Below are 24022 nucleotides of genomic sequence, written 5' to 3'. Positions count from 1 at the left end.
ACAATGCATTCAGGTCACAATTCTGATTGCAAAAGCTGGCAGATAGGACAGGATATTAAAAATAAAACAAAAACCCACCTCCCACCACATGCAGGTCATCCTAGCAGCACTGAGCAGCTCCTACAGTGACACGCTGCTGCAACAACAGTGTGCGAGGAGAAATTTCAGATGATATCTTTCCAGCTGCTGTCAGACTCTACAATAGAGTCTTAGTGCCCACTTTAAAATTAGGTGTATACAACATCAGGGGAATAACAACACGTGATATATTACACCGTGCCATTATTTACTTAAGGCCTGAGCATTTCAAAGGTTACTGTGTCTGATGTGGGCCTGTCTGATCATTACTGTGTTTTCTTTGAAAGTAAAATCTCAGCCCACACAAATATATCAACAACAGTGATCACAAAACGGTGTATAACTGAACACAGTAGTGCAATTTTTAACCAGGTCTTCCCATTAACACCTGACCTGTCCAAAGGTTCAGTCAATGAGCGCGTCAATAGCTTCAATGCTAACATGTTAAATGTAATGGACACTATTGCTCCCATTAAGGTGAAGGTTATCTCTGGAAGGAAAAAGTCTCCATGGAGAAACTCCACACTGGTGAAAAAAGAAAAAAGAGAGTGTAGGAAAGCTGAGCGCAGATGGAGAAAAACAAACCTCCAGGTTCATTATGACATTTATAAAGAGAAACTTCACAATTATAATTTACAACTGAGGAATGCAAGGAGGTCCTACTTCTCTGACATCATCACTAAAAACAGCCATAATGCTCGGGTCTTATTTTCTACAGTTGACAGGCTAACAAACCCCCCTGTGTCAGTGGCAGCTGAACTTCATTCGACCATGGCCTGCAATGACTTTGCCAAATTCTTCACTGAAAAAATCCAAAAAATTAGACAAGCAATTGGTACATCAACAGCAGATCCAGGATATGTACTGTGTCCACCAAAAAACTGTTTAAACACCATGAAACAGTTTCAACCTATTAACAGCAAAGACCTGGAGGACATCTTAGGTAAACTGAACTCCTCCTCCTGCTGTTTAGATGTCCTGCCAACAAGTTTTTTCAAAAAGGTCTCAAAGACTTTAGAGTCAGACCTGTTACAGATCGTCAACTTTTCTTTATTATCAGGTGTGTTTCCAGAATCACTAAAAACTGCTGTAATCAAACCTATACTGAAAAAGGACAATCTTGACAAGACACAAATGAACAACTACAGGCCGATCTCAAATCTCCCGTTTTTAAGTAAGATCATTGAAAAAGCAGTTTCTCAACAGCTCAGTTACTTCTTAAAACAGAATAATTGCTACGATGCCTTCCAGTCAGGTTTTAGACAGAACCACAGCACTGAAACCGTTCTGACCAAAGTGTTTAATGACATATGTCTGAATACAGACAGTGGAAAAATGTCAGTCCTAGTTTTACTGGATCTCAGTGCAGCATTTGATACAGTTGACCACAACATATTACTCAAACGACTGGAGAACTGGACAGGTCTTTCAGGAACTGTACTAAACTGGTTCAAAACATACGTAGAAAACAGGAAATACTTTGTATCAATAGGTAACTTCACATCTGAGCAGACAAGTATCACATGTGGAGTTCCCCAAGGTTCCATCTTGGGACCCCTTCTGTTTAACATCTACATGCTCCCACTGGCACAGATTATAAACAACAACAAAATAAACTATCCCAGCTATGCAGATGACACACAAATATATATCACAATGTCACCAGGAGACCGAGGCCCTGTACAGGCTCTTGGTAAATGCATTGAGGAAATCAATGACTGGTTGTGCCACAATTTTCTCCAGCTAAACAAAACTGAGGTAATAGTCTTTGGCGCCAAAGAAAAACGATTACAGGTCACCAGAGAACTTCAATCTATACATCTAAAAACCACAAACCAGGCGAGAAATTTGGGTGTAGTGATGGATGCAGACCTAAACTTAGAAAAACACATTAAGACAATAACAAAGTCAGCTTACTATCACCTCAAGAATATATCAAGGATAAAAGATCTGATGTCTCAACAGGACCTGGAAAAACTAGTCCATGCATTCATCTTTAGTAGGCTTGATTACTGTAACAGCATCTTTACAGGTCTACCTAAAAAAATCAGTCAGACAACTACAGCTCATTCAGAACTCTGCTGCTCGAGTCCTCACTAAGACCAAAAAAGTGGACCACATCAGTCCAGCTCTGAGGTCCTTACACTGGCTGCCTGTCCGTCAGAGGATAGACTTTAAAGTTCTGATGCTGGCCTATAAAGCTCTGAATGGTTTAGGACCAAAATACATCAATGACCTCCTGACCCAGTATGAACCATCCAGATCCCTCAGGTCATCTGGATCCGGTCTTTTATCAGTTCCCAGAGTCAGAACCAGACACGGAGAAGCTGCATTCAGCTTTTATGCTCCTTATATCTGGAACAAACTCCCAGAAAGCCTCAGATCAGCTGAAACACTCAGTTTATTTAAATCCAGGTTGAAGACTCACCTGTTCTCAGCTGCATTTGAATAAAGCACCAAATCCACACTTTAAGCTTAAATTTCAAAACTTACATTTAACTACTGATTTTATCTACTGTTCTGATTTTATATACTGTTTTGATTTTATATACTGTTTTGTTTGTTTGTTAATTAGTTAGTTAGTTTATTTGCTTGTTTTAATCAATTTTAAATCATGCTTTTTATTTGTTCTTGTTTCTAATGTCTCTGTAAAGCACTTTGAATCACCTTGTTGTTGAATTGTGCTATACAAATAAACTTGCCTTGCCTTGCATTGCCTTGCCTTAACAAAAACTAAGCCAAAAGGCAGTTTCTGCACTTTTTTCACAAATGTCAATATTTTTTTATTTACTTATTTTTAAAACATGTGGTTTATTGAATTGAAAAAAAAAAAATAGCTGCAATTGTTGTAACGCGAGCTATGAGAGACTACCTGCATCTGCAGCTGTGGTCACTGGTCCTCACATCATGTTTGCAGCATGTTCTGAACCACAAACAGAGCAGTGCTAACTGGTGGGCTGGTGATGTAGACACTGATGCTAGTTAATTTAAGGTGGGGCTGCTGAAATGTTTAAAAGCTGAAGCCCCCAAAGTTTTACTTGTCTGTGACACAAATGAGCTCCAACCTGCTCAGGTAGAATTTACTAACAGCTGAGCTGCACTAGACCTGGTCTCTGCTCATCTTGACTCCTCGTTTGGTAAGAACTTTTTATTTGTATATTTAAAATCTTTTATAGACAACAGGCTTATTTTGAATAACTCGATCTCCTGCCACACTTATACTCACATTCACTAACCAGATATGGGCTTTAAAACATGCATCATCTGGGTTCTGTGACCATGAATATCGTGAATAAGAAATGTGCATGCACAGGCAGAGGCCTATCTTTTTTTATTTATGTTCAAATAATGTTCAATTTTAATTCCCCTTTAGAGCATTTCATTTACTGAAGACATCTTCACCACCTGCTGTTCCAGACGACTGACTCGTGCCTGAACTCCTGCAGGTTAATCAACCAACCACTGATCAGTAAAGCAAAAAATACGGTAAGTGTCCTCATTTGGAAAAGTTTGCTTAAAAGTTTCATAACTTTCTAATATAATAATTACATTTAACAAGAATGTTGTCATGACTGAGTGCAATGACCGTTTCCCTCTGTAAGGTTCAATGTGTGGATGCAAGTAGAGAAGTTGTCTTTAGATACACCTCATGTATTTACATTACCATATGTAAGTAAATGATTAAAATTAAATTAAAATTGCCTGTTTTAAAAATATCCAGTAATACTCTAAAAAACGTACACAATATTATTGTTCAACATGTCCTCCAGTGCCTCTGATAAGTTTCAAAATATTTACTGAAGAAAAAATTGACTGGTTTAGATGTTGAATTTTTTGAAGCTGTTATATTGATTTTGATTTTCTTTATTTTATCATTTAATGATTTAAAAGACTACATTAAAGTAACGACAGCTGTTTTTGGTTATTTTTAAATGATGGTTGGCGTTTACTAGATGACCCTCAAGCACCAGGAATTCCTTGCTTACGGCCACACATTGAACCGTAAATGGCGACGTAGACGCGCAAATTATTTTCTAGAGTAGATAGCGAGCCAAAATTAATATTTCAACTGAGGGGTGCTTTGCAGACATATTTTCAGGCACTTTCCAATAACCTGCAGTCTTTACGGTGAGGACACACAAACATTAACCCGACTGGAACATAACTGTATGAAAATATATCACCTGTATTTATGTTCGCTTCGTAGTTACACTGTTTAAAACAAAATATTAAACCAAACTGCGGTAATTACCTGTCCAGCAGAGAGCTCAGGTAAATTCTTTCTGTCTGCTTTGCTTTATCAGAGATTGTCTGTCTTTTCCTTTCGACTTGTCTCTCCGCGCTTTCTGCTCAAGTCAGCCCCCTCCTCTGCCGCGCATGCCCGACGGGGTCTGCGCAGCGCGTGCACCACAGGTGTGGAGAAGTACTGCTTAGTGTTGCAGTTTCAAAATAAAAGCTGCCAAAAAGCGAAACATGCTGCCTTCAATGTTTCAAACCATGTTCCAGGGTTTTTAGTTCACCATGTATAATGTTAAAACAAGAAAATAAAAGACAGATCTGAACGTTTGAAAATGTTTTGGAAAAACTCCATAAAGAATAGATGAAAAACACTGAAATTATCCTTTTATTTATGTTGATCCATTAAGTTGGTTCATTTTTTTGTTACATAAGTTGTTTTTAAAGTTAAACTTGTGTGGGTTTCTATATAAGTCAATAAAAAAAACAACAAGCCATTAAAAATGAAAAGTAAACTCTGCCAAAGAAACTGAGAGGTTCTGGAAGCGTGGAGTTCAGTTTGCAAATTTATCTAATGCAAAAAACATCTATGAATAAAACTTTGTTGGCCAGCAGCTTTTCAAAAAGACAAAAAAGAAAAAAGATGGTCATAAAAAGAAGCTATTATCTGGGGGGAAATAATCATTTGATCCCCTGCTGAGTTTGTAAGTTTGTTCACTTATATTAAATGATCAGTCTCTAATTTTTTTTAAAGTATTTTCATTTTGATGTAATGAGACAGAATATCAACCAAAATTCAATAAAAAATATATTTGCTAAAATAAATGAATTGATTTATATGTCACTGAGTGAAGTAAGTATTTGATCTCAAACACAACTTAGTACTTGGTGGAGAAACCCTTATTGCCCAGCACTGCGGTAATATGTTTCTTGTAGTTGGTCACTGGGTTTGCTCACATCTCAGGAGGGATTTTTTTCCACTCCTCCTTCCACAAACTCTCTAAATTCTTTAGATTTCTTTGCTGCTGTTTGGTAACTTTAAGCTTCAGCTCCCTCCACAGATTTTCTTCAGGACTGAGGTTTGGAGACTGCCTTAGCCCCACTCCATGTCCTTGTGCTTCTTCTTTAGCCACACCTAAAGTATGCATCAGTGGTATGTTTTAGGCCATTGTCATGCTGGAAGACCCATCGATGACACATCTTCAGTCTTCTGCCTGAGAGAAAGTGGTTCTTGTCCAAGATTTTGCAGTACATGGCTCCATCTACTGGCCGCCTCAATGTGGCGAGGCGCCCCACAGTATAATGTTTCCACTTCTGTGCTTGACAGTGGGGATGGTGTTCTGTGGGTTACACTCAGCATTTCTCTTCCTCCAAACACAGTGGGCTCAGTTCATGCCACAGAGTTTTTGATTTCAAATGACCACAGCATTTCCCCCCAAACCTTCTCTCAATCATTTAGATGTTTACTGGCAAACTTAAGACTGGCCTGTAGTTTTGGGCTGATCCAACACCTTTCTCATGATTATCCTCACCCCATGAGCCAAGATATTACATGGAGCAAGATAAGAGGTCTTTGGTCTTGACCATGACTTTTCTTGTCCCTGAGGTCCCTTGCCCGAGTAGACCTCAGTAACTAATCCTTTTACACTTCTTCAATCTTGCCCATGGTGGTGGAGATGGAGTTGGAATGGAAGAATTTGGTACTGTGGACAGGTGTGCTTTATACACATAATAAACTGAGATTGGGAGTATCTGTAATGGACTGATTGATTGACTGTAATCCAGTCTGTGGGAACCAGAACTCTTGTTGGGTTGTCGAGGATCAAAAACTTACTTCACTCAATTATATGCAAATCAGTGAAAAGAAATCATGTATTGTGTTTTGTTTCTGTTGGTGTTCATGTCTCTCTCCAGTAAAATAAAACATCCACAAAAAATAGAGACTGTTTATTTCTTCATAAGGGAACAAATTTACAAATTCAGCAGGGGATCAAATACTTACTTCTGCCACTACAGTGATGACGCTTTTGTTGCATTAAATTCTTGATCTGGAAAATGTTCCTGTTTTTCTCTCTCCAGGAAACAATGAGGATCATGTTTACCTGTTTGCTGCTTGTGCTGCCCTTTGTTACTGGACTCTCAAAACCAGCCAATCTTCAACCCAACCGAATTGAGAAGCGACTGAATGAAACAAATTATGAAAAGTTTAGACGACAGCATGTAGATGCCAAGATGAGCGTGAAAAAATGTGATACAGAAATGAAAAAAAAGAAAATATATGCTGATCGAAACAAATGTAAGGATGTTAACACATTCATCCTCAGTGATTACAAACAGGTCAAAGCCATTTGTAACGGTCAAGGAAGATATGATCAGACGAATGGCACGACAAAGAGTGTAGCAAAGTTTCGCATTGTTAGATGTGACCTAAAGAACAATGCAGCCAGGAAACCCAAGTGTCAGTATAAAGGCACACTTCTCACTAACAGAATAGTTGTGGTCAAATGTGAAGGAAAGTTACCTGTGCACTATTATGGTGATGAAATGACCTTTGAATCCAATAATGCAACTATAGGAAAAATCCCCATGCGATCTACTTCTGTACCCACAAATATACATTTCTGAGATAACAAAAGAGCAACATTTATCATCAGCTCTAACTAAACGTCGCTGGAAATGTCTTCTTCATTATAAGTTTTTATTTGAGTCTGTCTTAGCAATAAGTATATACATTTTTTAACATGTGAGCAACCTGTATTTCTTCACATGTTACATGAAATAACATAAAACTATTATTTCCTTCTGATGAGGGAATTTTATATTCATCCCACCAATACCGACATATTAATTGTACTGACTGTAGGATGCTGTGTAGAAATAATCTCTTAGATCCAGCTTGCTTCTAATAAAATATTTTTTATCTGATCACAGAATAAGCATATAATAAAAGTCACTTTTTGGTGTTTGTTGGTTTTTATATATTTATTTTTTAACATTTGGAGCATCACCAGTTACAAGACTCACAAGCTGACAAGTTCTTATTCAGCGCCCTGTCTCTTGTTTCTTTTGTTTTTAATGTCATCCAATTTTTTTGTTTTCATTTTGGCATGCGATTCATTTCTAAGACTTTTCTAAACGTCTAAACGTCGTTGCCATAACGGAGGGGGCTTGAGCATTTGCCCCTTTCCTCTTGGACGTCCCAAGAGCCCTGTTCTTGAGGCATTACTATTTTTTAATCTGTGTACATGTGCTGTCTGTGCCCCTCAACAATAACATTTAACTAATAACCCCAATTTTGCTAAATAAAAGGATCTGGCTTCCACTAGTCACATGATGCCCATTAACTAATTCTCGACTTTGACGGCAGAGGGCATTGGTTACGAGATCACAAAGAACATGCACATTTTTTGCCGCCTGGGTGGTGCGGAGCTGTAAGCGAAACACACAAAGTAATTGGGAGATGCAGACTGGTGCAACAAAAACCAGTAAGTAGGTGTAGAGCGTACACTGTAGTCTATAGCAGCGGTCCCCAACCCCCGGGCCACGGACCGGTACCAGGCCTTGAGTCGTTTGGTACCGGGTCAAGAGAGTTGAAGCTCGTACCGCACAGAAAAAATAAATAACTTACATTATTTCCGTTTTATTTATTATCCGACTCTGAACAGTGTTTTATTTGGAAAAAGACTGAATTCTCTCAGTTACTTCAGTCTATGACTGACTCTTGATGCATGTCAAGATACATTAGTTAATATTAAACCCACAAACTAGCAAAATTAGTAAAAAACAGATGTCTTTGGAGGGTTTCTTTGCAAAGGAAAAAAGGCCCAGTGAGGAGACAGAAGAAGAGTCTATGACAACTACTAAGAAAAAGAAAGCTGCATTTAACAGACAACAAGTGGATATATTGCAACAAGTGATTCCCATGCACCAAGCCCGCTCTGCATAATATATGTGGAGACCAGCTCTCCAATGAGGCAATGAAGCCTTCAAAACTGCTTCGTCACTTGGAGACATTAAAAAACAAGCCTTTGGACTAGTTTAAAAGAAAAAAGCAGGAACAACAGGGACAGAAGCCATTACTGAGGGCCTCCACAACAACAAATACAAGTGCACTGAGAGCATCATACTTGGTGGCTAACCGTATTGCTAAGGCTAAAAAGTCATTCACTATTGGTGAAGAATCGATCCTTCCTGCCACTAAAGACATTTGCTGTGAACTTTTCCCCTTAATATTGGTATGATCCCAGCTCAGGCACTGAGCGAGGGGGCGGGGCAGCTGCTGCCTGCGAGTGCGCTGTTGGAGAAGCGCAGCGAGGCAGACAGAGAACTGAAGTTTGACCAGGTTCCAAAGGAAATCATTCGTACTGTACAAATAATGTAAATATGACGGTGCATCACAAAAGATTGATATCAAACTGATCACTTGACCCATATTACGTTACTTGCTCTTCAAGTGAATCAACAAAAGGTGAAATGAAAAGCCGAACAACAACAATGCTGTTTCTTTAGAGAGTCTCAGCTTACATGTGTGTTTATTTCATATTTTCAGTTGTTTCCCTCCACGGCTAAATAAATCGGTTTCAGTTATGCACTGATATACAAGACTGGACATAAGGAGCTTCTTTCAAAGAAAAACTCTGGTAGATGTTATTTTATATATTATGCTTTGTATGTTGTTCAGTATATTTCTATGCAAAACAAAAGGGATTTCAATACACAGCAGTACATTCACAGTTGAAACCAGATATTTACATACACTTTATGGAAAACACAAGAACATTTTTTTACTGTACAACATCAATTTAGAGTAAACTTGTTTTGTTTTGCATAAATAAATATTGAAATATATTTTGAATTAGTTAAAGAGAGAGAGCTGTCTCTTTTTTTATCACTTTCACCAAATTTAGGAGTACATATACACTAAGTTTATTGTTAATTAATAAGAAAACTCCAGACGATTCCATTCTGAGCTGAAGAAGCTTCTGATAGGTTGGTGGCACACCTGTGGATGCATATAAGGCAAAACACAGAGCCTGTTTCTTTGACATGGGAACATCAAGAGATGTCAACCAAAACACCTGGAAAAGAACTGTGGAGCTCCATAAGTGTGGCTCAGTTTGAATACAATTTGGTGCCATTTACAATTAAGAAATACAGATAGTTTCTCTCTTTACTCTTAAAGTTAACAAATATGTTTTTTATATTTATCAACATAAAAAATAAACATTTAGTCTGATTTGATGTTACAATTAAAAAAGTGTTTTTGTTTTTATCTGAAGAGTTTGTAAATATCTGGTTTCAACTGTATATTTGATGATGTTGGTGTTTGGTTTGATTGTCAGCACAAAGAGGGAGAGAGAGAGAGAGAGGACAGAACAGAGATGAACAAGAGCAGGTGAGACACACATGTTAGTCAAATGGTTGTTTACCAAAAGTATCAGCGTATCATAGGTCCTCATGTATCTCGTACCTAGTGTTTCTTTTTAGGTTTGTTATTTTTCAAATTCTATATTTATTAAGTTTTGCAGGCTTGTTTGCACAACAAGGTTAAATAATTATCTAAACTTTTCTGAATCTAAATAGTGGACTTTGGTAGAATTAAAAAATAAGTGTAGTGCAGGTCTATGATGATTTTTAGTGCTACTATCATCTAGTTCTGATTCTGGTTCTGTCTTGGTTAAATCCTAAGTAGTCCTGCTTTTGAACTGTTGTAGTCCTGTTTTAATTCCGGATCAGTTCTGGGTCTGGTTGAATTGGGGTTTAGTCCTCGTGTCTTGATACAGCCCCGACTTCGTTCTGCCTTGCTGCTTAATTAAAAAACTACTTTAAGGTGTCCTGCACATGTGATATATTTTTCCCTATATGAATATGAACTCAAAACAGAGCCAATTAATCTTTCAGTCATTTCTTCCCCCCCACCCCCCAAGTCCCAGATGCATACTACCCTTTAGGGCTAAGCCCCGGGTGTATCAAATGTCTGCCTCTGCTCTGCTCTACAACAGAATCACAAAGGTGTCTCCAATAAGCTGCAGAGATGATTGTTGTTTTAATTTTTTAACGGTACACAAGCAAAAAATTAGAAGAGAGGTCATGAAGTTTCTTACTAAACAGTAGCGCCCTCTGCAGTTTGTGTGTGTAAGTGCAAAAGCTTACAGCACCTGGTATTCCCAGGCGGTCTCCCATCCAAGTACTGACCAGGCCCGACCCTGCTTAGCTTCCGAGATCAGACGAGATCGGGCGTGTTCAGGGTGGTATGGCCGCAAGCGAAAGGTCAGCTCAGAAACGGCGTTTTTATACATGCTGTAATGACACATACACGCTTACGTTTTTGTTTTCTATATTTAAGTTAAAATGTCCAAACGACAAAAATGTTGGACTTCCAAATCGACCCAACACACCGTGTGCTCTCTGTCACTTTAACACTGTGCTGTAATCAACGAACATGTCTTCTTATCGTGATGTTACTGCGGGAAAAGCATTTTTGCAGCTCAATTTGAAGCTGCAGTTACAGTTTTTTCTGAATGCTTAAACCCTAACTGTGATTCCTGTAGCACAATCTCTAAAACTATTCAGACTTATAGCAAAACCACTCACTGAGTTTGCAAAACTAAAAGCACAAAAACTGCTTTGCACTCAGTTTGCAATTTTGTAACACACACTTTGCAAAACTGTAGGCACAATTCACTGCACAACACTCAATTACCAAATTTCCAACACACTCCTAGCAAAAGTATACACATGTATGGCTATCATTAACACTAACTTGCCAACTGTCTGGCACACTTTCACATGTGAAAACTTTTTTAGATAATTCGTTCACTTTGCAATCAGCCTAAGCACTATAATACAGGTAAGCTGTGTGTGCGGAGTACAATGGAGGGAGCAGAAAGAGTGAGAAGTAGAGGAGGCCGAGGAAGAGGACGTGGAGGTGAAGAAGTAGGATGAAGAGGACGACAAGGACAAGGAGGAGCAAGAGGAAGATGAGGAGGGGGGAGAGGAAGATGAGGAGGGGGGAGAGGAAAATGAGGAGGGGGGAGAGGAAGGGTAGGAAGAGTAAGAAATAGAATTACTGATGACATCAGAGCTACAATAGTGGACCATGTCATCAACCGTGGAATGACCCTGAGGGTAGCTGGCCAACGGGTCCAGCCTAACTCGAGCCGCTACACTGTAGCAAGCACCATAAGGACATCTTGAAATGAGAATCGGTTAGTTGTGTGCTTAGTAGATGATGGCTTGTGTGTACTGTTTGATACGGAAACACCACTTTTACGAAGGTGTGAAGAGTTAGTCTAGCTGTGTTTGCTTTTGCCAGAGAACTACAATGTTTTGATGATTGGGTGACAGGTTTTCTTATTTGTGTGAAGTTTTGCAAAATTAGCCAATAGTTACAAAAAATGTGCTTAAGCAATCAGAAAAAACTGTAATAACGAAGGTTTGCATGTTGTCGCTGTAATATATGAAGTTTAGCACAATAATATAGATCAAACTGTGAGACATTTGCCACCAATAAAAGGTCTTTTTCACAGCTTTGCTTTCGCTTACGGCCATACCACCCTGAACACGCCCGATCTCGTCTAATCTCGGAAGCTAAGCAGGGTCGGGCCTGGTCAGTACTTGGATGGGAGACCGCCTGGGAATACCAGGTGCTGTAAGCTTTTGCACTTCCACACACAAACTGCAGAGGGCGCTTCTGCTCCTGCTTGTGCTAAGAGGCATGAGAAGTTAACATTTATGGGTGATAAAATCCTTTTTCTATATTTTTAACATGAGAATATCAGTTTTCCATCTTGTGTTCCAGAGTAATCGGACAAAAGACAAACGTAGAACAAGGAAAAAAGAGGCCAAGTGTCTCACCTATAAAACAAAATAGAATAGAATAGAATAGAATTCAACTTTATTGTCATTGCACATGCACAGGTACAGGGCAACGAAATGCAGTTTGCATCCATCCAGAAGTTCTTTAGTGATATAGATATATTACAATATATATTAGCAATAATATAGATATGTGAGTATATTACAGAAATGGGTCTATTATGGTATGTTATGATGTACACGGTATGAAGTATGTTGTGAATATTCTATAACTATAAGTATGTACAGGCTGTAGTGAGTACAAGCTATGTACAGGATATGAACAGGATATAAATATGAAAAACTATACAGAATATGAAATAAATAACTTTACAGAATCTGGGATATATAGCTATACAGAAATGTGAACTATGCAAGTTGTAAACAGTTGTAGGATTAAAGATTATGGAATGTACAGAATGATTATTTACACAGAGCTATACAGTAGCTGAAAATTACTGTTTTCTGAATAGTCTCACACAGATAAACATTTGCAGGGAATACCTTTTCCTTCAAAACAAACGTCACAGACTGTGTTTTTCTTTACTGATTGTATTTGAGTAGAAACTCAGATTAAAATGGCATGAGTGCTCATAAAACGATTTAACTGTAAAAGTAGGTGTAGTGGATCACTTTGCATAGATGTAGATAAAAGTGCAGTAAGCAAAGACTACAGTGGTCATTGAGCAGCTGTTCCTATAATGTGAATCTGGGATAAAGGCAGAGATTATTTGTTTGCCTTTGTTTCCTGGTTCTTTCTTTCTTATCCAAATGGAAAAAGAGAGCATAAAAGTACTGTTTACAAGCAGCTTATCTATCTCATTGTGCCCACTATCATAAAATCTTGGTTGACTGAGCACTGAGCCATCTACCACTCGAAATTGAACCTGTGTGGGACAACAACAAAGTCCAGTATACTAAGTTTCAGTAATGTGGAGTTTTTTCTGTGACAGATGTAAATCTAAATAGATGTCCTATTGTATGCATAATATAGCACTGAAATTTATAAAACAACTTCTAAAAAAAAATTTCAATTTATTTTAGATTTTCTCAAATCCAAACAGCGCTAAAAGCATACACACAGTCAAATATTTTTCATACGAGGTGCTGAAGGTTCTGCAATGTTCTGTCAGTGCGCCCCAGGGAAGCTGTGGCTACAATGTAGCTGCCATTACCAGTGTGTGAATGTGTGTGTGAATGTGTGAATGACTGAATGTAGTGTAAAGCTCTTTGGGGTCCTTGGGGACTAAGTAAAGCGCTGTACAAGTACAGGCCATTTACTGTGCATGTGTTTATGCTCAAGTGTATGAATAAATTAGTCAGTTTGAAACAGTTGCCATTTAAACAGTAGAAGAGTGGCACTATATTTATATATTTATAAAGAATTTCAAACAACAATTAATTGATGGTCAAAGCAGGTTTATTTAATTAATATCCAGATTTCCAATTAGTTCCGAATTGATTCAGCAGCAAATCACATCACCAGTCACTTCAAGGCTGTATGTATTATTGTAAGGTAGACCCTACAATAATACATACAGAGAACCCAACAATCATATGACCCCCTATGAGCAAGCACTTTGGCGACAGTGGGAAGGAAAAACTCCCTTTTTACAGGAAGAAACCTCCGGCAGAACCAGGCTCAGGTCGGGGCGGCCATCTGCTGCGACCGGTTGGGGTGAGAGAAGGAAGACGTTTGTTGTAGGTCTGATTGAAGGACTGATGTGATGGTAAGTTGTCTGCTGCTCCGCTTTGAATATTGAGAGATTAGTTGATGGATTTCAAGCCAAATTGTGCCCAAGTTTAAGACCACATTCATTGGTTGTTTTTGTTGATGTTATTGTTTTGGGCTTTTTTTCCACAAGAATTTCTAGCTCCCCTAGAATTCTGGCCACCCAAACGATGATTGCTGCTGAGAGAACACAAGGTTTTGTCCCCCTGTACTATTCATGTCAGTGCAGGGGGTTCTCCTTGAGAGGCCAGGGTGGAAAAAGGGATGCTTCAGAACCTCCGAGGGTGTTATGCGCTGATTTGCATCCAAGGCCAACATTTCTTTGATTAGCCTTACAAATAATGATTGGCCATTTTCCGGTCCTCGCCTAACCTTTAGCAGTTGTTCGAGGTCATCGAGACGCTTAAGTTTTATATATCGAGTTTCTTTAGATCGATAATGTGTCTCGTATTGAAATTGTTCTTGGGTCTTAAATGTCCAGCGCTGTTTGTTGTAGTTATCCTCGATGAAGTAGCAGTCAGTGTACAGGCCAGACTCTAGGAGATGATCTGGTAGCTGACCCTGGGTTTCAATTATGAATTTTAAAACATCATAATCGTCTTCCCCAGGATAGAGAGGCACCCCTGTAGCAAGCTCCACAGCTACCAGCCCCAGAGACCACATGTCGATTGCTTCGTGGTATGGAGTGCCAAGCATAACCTCAGGTGCACAATAGCCAATTGTCCCCACACGGTCACCAGGAATCACTGCAGAAGCAGGACATGCGAGGCCAAAGTCTATGAGTTTGACTTTGACGGGAGACTCACTGTGGTTCACAACCATGATGTTTCCAGGTTTGAGGTCAGCATGCACTATTCCCACAGAACCCAGGTGGAACAGAGCATTTGCAAGCTGATGCAAAATTGGCCTGAGTTCTCTCATTGGGAGACCTCGGTTATTCCGGTCCCCAATGTAGTCCCACAGGCTTTGGTCGAGGAGTTCGAAATTCAAGCAAATGCGCTGTCCATCGAGGAAATAGCCGTTCCATTCAACAATGTTGCACCTGTCTGGATCCAAGCGTCGTAGCTGCTCCAGGATGAAAATTTCCAGTTTTGCCTGGAGCAGAATTTCAGGGTCGCTCTTGTTGACTTTAACAGCAACGGTTTTGTTGTTTTTTGTATCGCGACATCTGGTTACCAAACCAAAGCCTCCTTCTCCAAGGAAGGCCTCTACCACGTGGTGATCTCCTAAAATGGTCCCTTCCGTTATTTGAAGATCATCTTCAGAGGTAGATGGGTTGGCTGAGGTGTTGATGTCTCCTTTTTGAGGAAATTCAACTGAGTTTTGGAAACTGCAGCTGAATTTTTGCGATCCATGACTTTTCCAGCTTGAAGGCTGCTGAGAGAGCACAAGGAGTTCTCCCCCTGTACTATTCATGTCAGTGCAGGGGGTTGTCCTTGAGAGGCCAGGGTGGAAAAAGGGATGCTTCAGAACCTCCGAGGGTGTTATGCGCTGATTTGCATCCAAGGCCAACATTTCTTTGATTAGCCTTACAAATAATGTTTGGCCATTTTCCGATCCTCGCCTAACTTTCAGCAGTTGTTCGAGGTCATCGAGACACTTAAGTTTTATCGATCGAGTTTCTTTGGATCGATAATCTGTCTCGTATTGAAATTGTTCTTGGGTCTTAAATGTCCAGCGCTGTTCGTTGTGGTTATCCTCGATGAAATAGCTGTCAGTGTACAAGCCAGACTCTAGGAGATGATCTGGTAGCTGACCCTGGGTTTCAATTATGAATTTCAAAACGTCATAATCGTCTTCCCCAGGATAGAGAGGCACCCCTGTAGCAAGCTCCACAGCTACCAGCCCTAGAGACCACATGTCAATTGCTTCATCATATGGAGTGCCAAGCATAATCTCAGGTGCACAATAACCAATTGTCCCCACACAGTCACCAGGAATCACTGCAGAGGTGTTACATGCGATGCCAAAGTCTATAAGTTTGACTTTGACTTGAGACTCACTGCGGTTCACAACCATGATGTTGACAGGTTTGAGGTCAGCATGCACTATTCCCACAGAACCCAGGTGGAATAGAGCATTTGCAAGCTGATGCAAAATTGGCCTGATTTCTCTCATTGGGAGACCTCGGTTATTCCGGTCCCCTATGTAGTCTGACAGGCTTTGGTCGAGGAGTTCGAAATTCAGGCAAATGCGCTCTCCATCGAGGAAATAGCCGTTCCATTCGACAATGTTGCACCTGTCTGGATCCAAGCGTCGTAGCTGCTCCAGGATGAAAATTTCCAGTTTTGCCTGGAGCAGAATTTCAGGGTCGCTCTTGTTGACTTTAACAGCAACAGTTTTGTTGTTTTTTGTATCGCGACATCTGGTTACAACACCAAAGCTTCCTTCTCCAAGGAAAGCCTCCACCATGTGGTGATCTCCCAAAATGGTCCCTTTAGATATTCCAAGCTCATCTGAGCCGAAGGATGGGTTGGCTGACATGGTGTAATGTGTCTGTTTGCGCTGTGAATTGGTGAGAAACAAAACTGAACTTGTTTTGGTTTCTCTCGTAAATTGCTCTCAAAGCTTCTCAAAAGGGATTTAGTTGCTGCAGGTCAACGTCCGTTAAGCATAAAGTAACAGGTGAGCGCTCCTATTTATAGGTTTTCGGATCAAAGCAAAGTTATGACGTCAGAAAGGATCAAAGCAAAGTTATCACGTCACAAGCGATCGAAGCGATTCTAATATGTGCGCATGCGCACATATGAGAAGCGATCGAAGGGATTCTAATATGTGCGCATGCGCACACACGTGCTTGTTTGTGTAATATTGTTCACACTAAACTTGACCCTAATCAATTTAATATCAGTCAATCAAAGAAAATGTTAGTTTTGGAAAATTTTAAAATGACATAACTGACAGTTAAAACATTTTTTGTTCATGTATTTGTATTTGTATTGTCTTCGGAATTTTTTTTTGCATACCATGTCAAGCTTTTCTGTATATAGTCATGTCGTAGATTTCGGAGCAAACAAGAAATTGAATTGGATTTTAATATTGCAGTGCTTGGATTTCGGATTTGGTGCTTAAAACTTCTTGAAACTGTAACCGTATTTCATTCACCACAAAGAACTATCTGATTGAATAGTTTTCTTATCAGATAGAGAAATAAAACGAGTCGCAAAGTCTAAAAGCAACATTTGTCTGCCTGGGCTGTACCTCTGCACGTTAGTCTGTTTCAATGTGTGACCCCCCTCCCTGATCAGTCGGGGGTGAGTGCGCTAATGTGCCTGGAGGCCGTTTTAATGAGTGTTTGCTGGAAAACGAAAAATACAAGAAGGATTTGTACGTTTTCACAACGGGGGAGTTGCGTAAGTACTAGTAAATAATTTTCTCGAGTGTGTACGTTACACATGTTATTTGTTTAAAATTGGTATTATTATTTTGCTAGCTAGCAAACTCGCGGGACAAAGGATTGAAGTGCACTCAGTGCGATACAATACGGTGGCGCTATTCTAACAGTTAGTTATTGCAGGGTAACTTGTAGAATATGCTGTGAATTGAACCAAGATTACACAGCAGTAGCAGTAATACGAGTTACTTCCCTCAAGTGAAAGCGTTAAACGTTAGCCCGATGCTTAACTAGCCAACGTCAGGCTTTCTGATTGAAGGCTAAAAGCGACGTTGTCACCAAGTAAACAGAATATTGATGATATTTTTGTGTATCGCTGCAGCCTTTTCAAGTATTAACCTGGTGTCTTTGGGAACAGCTTAGGGGGAAATGACGGTAATATGACTGAACCATATGGGAAGAAAGAATAGGCACTTTTTGTGCTAGCGAAGTTTCCTCGCTTTCATTCAAAATCTGTTTATCATTAAACAATTGAAACATAATGGCTTCGAGCTGACATTGAGGCCTGTGGGGCACTATCAGCCACTGAGACAGTAGACAAGTGACTATTTCACACTTTAAGGCTGCCTGTTTATTTAAGGGAGATGAACAGTACATTCTAACTGTACATAATAATATCAATGATGATAGATTAAATAAATGGGTTTTTGAAAGACGCTTGTGCATTTTTAAAGTCTAAAGTGTTGAATTGATCTGAGTATGTCATGTGTTCAAAGCCTCTCCCAGTCAGTGCTGTTCTCTATGCCTGTCTTACTCTACATGATGTTATTAGCACAAACACTTTAAAGGTGATAATTAGGTCTACAACAATAACACAGACTGCAATGTAGTTAAGCGTCTTACAGTTAGTTTTGAATGAATGAACTTAAAAAACAACACAAGCAAAGATCTGTCTCCTCCTGTTTTTTGTGTCACATAAGAAAGAAGCATCAATATCTGATGAGAAGACTTATTAATTTGGCCTTTCACGTGGTCTTACTCAGGTGATGCGAAGTGAAATATGCATCCTTTTTATGGTAATGTGCTGGAAAATGTTGAAAATGGACATTAAACGTGCTTACAAAGTGCTTGAATTTGACCCTGAAAGGTGTATGAAGCCAGAAAAAGTCACACTTGGAGTAAAAACCTCTCATAGCAAGTTAATCATATTCAATTGATTTGATGCTTTCAGCACAAAATTTAGCCACACAGTCAGGACAGCGTCTGCTTTACCTTCATCGGTAAACGTGTTTATGCAGTACATAGTAACAGTGTGGCTGAGTCCTCTGGTTCAAATCAGTTCCAGTACATTTGGAGATGTAAGTCTTAACCTTTCACATGCATCGGGAAGGAAAAAACATTTGATCTTCACAGTACTGCCGAAGTGCAGCGATACATTGTGAAGTGCACATTTGCATTTGTCATACAGTACCGATCAAAAGTCTTGAACCACCCCCTTATTTTTTCGTGTTTTGCCAGGTCAGTCTGTGTTAACGGTGTTATTAACTGCATTCTTCAACTAAAGAAGTGAGAACAAATGATGTGGGGTTTTGTTTTTTTGCAATAGGCTGCAAGTAAATGTGTACAGATACAATTTAAAATTGGTTCTTTGTTAAGTTTTGTGGTCCTTTCCGTGACTTAGGTGTCTGTTTATGTTTGAATGTTTCAGAGATTAGTGTGAAGGGTCTTAACAGACAAAAAGTGGTCAAATACAAGCCCTGGATTAAAAATCAGAAACACTTTAAAAAGCCTGGAGAGCTATTCCTTAATACCACTTTAAAGATTACAGGGAAGTCCGGATCCCTGGAAGCAAATGAGGGCTGGCTCAAGACTTTTGCACAGTGCTGTACATGTCATGTTCCCTGTTTTATAGCTCAGCTCAAACTGACACGTTCTCACTAACTGCTTCTCATTTTCTCCACAGTAAACTTTGACCACTTCCAGATACTGCGGGCCATCGGGAAAGGAAGCTTTGGAAAGGTAATGCAGCCTCCATTTTTCACGCCACTTGTATATTGTTTGCCCTTAATTACCCACCACGGTCGTCATCTCTAAAGAATCAGTGCAAGCGAAGCGAAATGTGCTGGGATTACACTTTAGTTCTCGTGTGCTGCTGTTATTTAATAACAGTTATAAATGCAGCTGATGTAATTATTTCTATAAAGTCAGTTAGAGGAGAGCCGATTTCTATTTCATCTCACTCAATCTAGGTGGGAATTTTGACCCCACGTCTCAATTTAATTACACAGCAGCAAAATTCTGCGGCTCTATTTGTCATCGCGCTCAACGGTTGGGCTGAAGGCAGGAGGAGAACTTAGTGTGTGTGAGATACACAATTGGGGCTGCAGAGATTGGAATAGTTTACCTTCATTTGAAATATCACTGCCCTGTGCACATTGTCGGCTTTAAAATTCAAACTTAAAGAGTTTGTAAGTAAACTGGCTGAGATGAGACAGACGATGCACCGGGTCCTCGTCTGAGTGCTGGCTTTCAGTTGTGCTGTTTCTCTTGCCCAGCCATGCACACACAGACACTGTGCTACACTTACACAGTGAGACAGATGCTCACAGAGACGTCCAGATACATTTTGTCCTTGCTGGAGGTCATCTTGTGTTTTTTGGCCCACTGTGGCCTCACACCGAGCTCCTGCTGTTTTTTGAACACTTTAACAGCACCAGTCTTTAGCTTCCTGTTGAACACACTTAAGTGGGGGAGGTGTTATTATTAGTGGTAAATGATTTGTGTATTTGTTGGATGCACCTCAGAGCAACAGGAAACATGACACGACACGCTCCAGTAACCTGCAGTCTTTACAGTGAGGACACACAAACATTAACCCTCTGCTCCTTACAGAAACTCTCTAAATCCTGTAAGTTTCTTGACTGCCACTTGGAAAGTTGAAACTTCAGCTCCCTCCACAGATTTTCTACAGTACTGATGTCTGGAGACTGACTAGACCACTCCGTGATCTTATAGCACTTCTCCATTAGTACATACTCAGATCAGCTTGCTGTGACTCATTTTCCATTACAATCAAGTACCACCTAATGTGCGTGGGGTCATTACAGCAAAGCGGCCCGATGTCCATGTTGTCATTTATGAGCAACACGAATGCCACAACAAAGGAAGACGTCGCAGCGATGATGTATCTGTGGCTTTTTGTCACACTTGGAAACCACGGTGTTGTGCAGCTATTTGCCTTGTTGCAGGGTTTTAAAAAAACTGCAGTTTTGATTTTAGTGAAAGACACCGTCTCATGACTCATTGAGTGCCGCGACTGACAAGCCAATCCGTGGCCTGCAGTCTGACGATGTCACATTTCCTGACTGTTTGGAACCCCGACTAAGTCGTCCTGTAGCCCACATCATAATGTTTCCATCTCTCTGCTTGACTGCAGGGATGCTATTTTTTGCATCACACTCCTATTTCAAAAGGTCAGTTAAAGCCACATAATTTCGTTTCATCTCCCCACAGCACTTTCTCCAAAGTCTTCCCTGAATCATTTAGATGTTCACTGGCACTTGAGATGGGCCTATACATGTTTCTCCTTGAACAGGTAGCTACCCTATGTTAGCCTAGCTTTCTATCACTGATGCTCTGTATGTATGCTGCTGCCTCTCGTCTCGTGTTACTTAAAAAATTAACCCCACAGCTTCAATAACCGTATCTAAAAATCTCTCAGTGAAAGTTACGGTTGAAGGTTTGGAAACATTTTGGGGTAGCCAGTGTTAAATAGAGACAGGGCCACATTCTTTATCTAGTCATTGTAATGAAAGAAGCACATTAAAAACTATATGAGAGTTTGCTTTTAACAAGCATGTAATGACTCTACTTAGTTTAGGTAGTCTTAGGGAGTCAAACTGAAGGTAGCATTTTGTGGATGTTTTCCCTGCTGCCCGATCCCATCAGTCTCTTAAAGCATCATTTTTTATGCGCCCTGGTGTGACAGAGGTTTCATGGCGCTACAGGTTACCTGAGCACATCAGGTATATTACGGTTGAAAACAAGTGCCCGGCCTTCCAGTGGGTGGTCGACCCCTCGTGCACAGCTCAGGAGTCTAAACGACCCAGCAGTTATGGACATGTGTGTTTTTGGTGTGCTGTCCCTCGTTCTCCCTGCTTGCAGGTATATCTGTGTGTGTGTGTGTGTGTGTGTGTGTATGCCGGCGTTTCTGAGAGCACCTGTTTACAGGCACCTTCAGGCCTGGTGGGTGTGGCCCTGCCAGGTGGTTGGCCACACCTGAAGACCATCACACAGCTGATCAAGCCTTGTCGGAGGAGCTACTTAAGAATGCGGCGGCGCTCTCTCTGACGCTGGATCATTGCGTGACTTCACGTTAGTCTCTCGGCCAGTCAGTACGGATAGTCTGCCGCATTGTATGTGTCTTACGGCTGCCTGTTTGTTATCTCCCCAGGAGAAGCGTGGAGACGAGAGGGCAGCGAGCACGGGGTGCTCAGACACTGAGGAGCGGAGACAAGGAACACTAGCACTGGGAAGAGGACATTTCACGGGAGTCGGGAACACACTGCGGATTTATTGTTATTTTCCATTCACTGTAAATAAACGCACTGCTTGCATTCAGAGCTCCGTGCCTGGCTCCTCCTTCCTCACATCCCCACGGTTGACGCTGGACAACCGTGACAAATAGCTGTTCTTAGATTCATTATTAGTTCAACATTGACAAATAGTAGTTGACTAATATCAGGAGCCAAAAAGAAAACAAAAAACAAACTAAATAAATATTTCAGACGCTGAAAATAAATTATTACGGTCGTTTAAATTTGCTGTCAGCAAGTTAGGTCTAATACATGTAGTCAATCTAATGAATCAATATTACATGTAAAAAGTACAGAACTGAAAATAAAACTAAAATATAACGGTAAATGAACTGGTTCTTGTATAAAACCTTTCTACTCTCTACAACTTGCCTCATTCATGCACTCACTTTTTTCTATGCTTTTTCTCTGTAAGTGCTTTCTATCTAACATTAATACGCATTCATCCTCCCGATGGATGCATCGGAGAGCAACTTGGGGTTAGCATCTTGCCCAAGGATATTTGGCATGCAGGCTGGAGCAGAGGTGCATTGAACCAGCAACTTTCTGATTAGTAGGTTTCCTGCTCTACCTGAGCTACAGACACCCCAATTTGTGGTGCTCTGGAAACAACACATTCTCATCCCAACAGGTAACGATGCTATGTGACAAATCATCGGTATGTGTAAATGTGTTTTTTATTCTGATCATGAATCGCTTTGTAAAACAAGACCTGATAGGGTTAAGGTTAAAGTTATGGTTAGAGTTAATGTTAGGGATAGGGCTGGAATGGACGGCTGGAGCCTCTCCTCCAAGTGTGTGTTACTGCCGCGATCAGCATTCTGTTGTATGCTTTTCTCTGTAAGCGCTTCGAGCCTGTACTTTTTTGCTTTAGCTGAGTAATGAAGTTGAATCAGTACTTTAACTTTCACTGGAACAATAGTATTTTTACTTCTACTTAAGAATGTCTGATCTTTTGCCAACTCTGGCTGTCTCTCAGTCTTGGAATACCCACTTGTTGTCCAGCGGTGTCCTGGGAATATGGGAACTAGACAGACTGGGGAAACAATGGGAGGAGACACAAAGATGGAATCACTTTTACCATCTTTTATGTATTTGCTGGTCGTCTTATTTCTTCTATTTTGCAAGCACAGTGTTGCAATCATTGTCTTTGTGGTACAATGACACAGGTAGAATGCAGGTGTTTTCATGTAACACGATGCCAGAAAGATGAGTAATGTGTTTTGAAGAGAAGATAAAACATCATGTTTGAACAAAGATAAGCAGCAGACACGTCTGTGTGTGAGTTATTCAGGTTCAGTAAGAAGGTAATATGTCTGCAGAATTTGTAATTCTTATGAAGATATTGCTTGTACAATAAATAAAATCCCTTTAACTTCTTCTGGAGAGTGTCTTTATATATTTAGTCATTTATTTAGCCTTTATTTAGTAGTAACGCTAGTCGGGGATATATATCAGAGTTTACTTTCAGATATGAGCATTGTGTTTCCTGTGGATGAATGAATGAATTATTTATTTATGTATTTTTTGAAAGACTGGCTCATGTAAAATATCTGAAAGTATGACACAGCTCTCCTGTTACACTTTATGGACTCCTGAGCTTCACCATGAGGGCCTGTCTTTATTCACTGAAATCCAATTTTAATATGAATTCACAGTAATCACTGACACCTTCAGAGCATTACATTCATTAAAGACGTCTTCTACACCTACTCTTCCAGACGACCGACACATACTTCAACCACTGCAGGTTAACCAGCCACTCATCAGTAAAGCAAAAACTAAATGTAAATGTCCTCATGTGGAAAAGACTGAAACACAACTCCCATATATCACTAATGTAACAGATCCATTTAGGGAGAGTGAGAACACTAGGCTGGATGTGTTTTAATGCAGGAACATTCATCATGTCTTGAGTTCAACAAATCATTTACATTGAATATGTGAGCTGGATGGTTACACGATACAATGTGATTGTCAACAATAACTGCAATGAACGCTGGTTTGAGGGCGGAGTCAAGGAGGCCATTTACGTGAAAAGGGAAAGACCCTCTCTGAATCAAGGAGGGGGCCTAAGGGTACATCTGTCACCATCTTACAATGCTGTGATTGCAGCCGTTCTCCAACTCTCTGTGAATGGTACTCAAGACCATTGATCAGTGGTTGTTGATCAATGGTCATGAGAATTTG

General features: G+C 40.1%; 1 long non-coding RNA gene across 1 annotated transcript in view; it reads left to right on the top strand.

Moving 5' to 3' along the window:
- The window catches only part of LOC308393248, a 48203-nt gene extending 24990 nt beyond the window's left edge, over positions 1-23213 (top strand). The window contains exons 3-4 of the long non-coding RNA XR_013970944.1: positions 21502-21611; positions 21691-23213. This is a non-coding gene — a long non-coding RNA (uncharacterized lncRNA). The remainder of the gene's footprint in view (positions 1-21501; positions 21612-21690) is intronic.
- The last annotated feature ends 809 nt before the right edge of the window (positions 23214-24022 follow it).

Source organism: Rhamphochromis sp. 'chilingali', assembly GCF_963969265.1.
Source record: "Rhamphochromis sp. 'chilingali' genome assembly, chromosome: 3".
In the NCBI taxonomy this organism is placed as follows: Eukaryota; Metazoa; Chordata; class Actinopteri; order Cichliformes; family Cichlidae; genus Rhamphochromis; species Rhamphochromis sp. 'chilingali'.
Note: the sequence above shows the minus strand (reverse complement) of the source record. Positions and strands in the feature narration are given on the sequence as shown.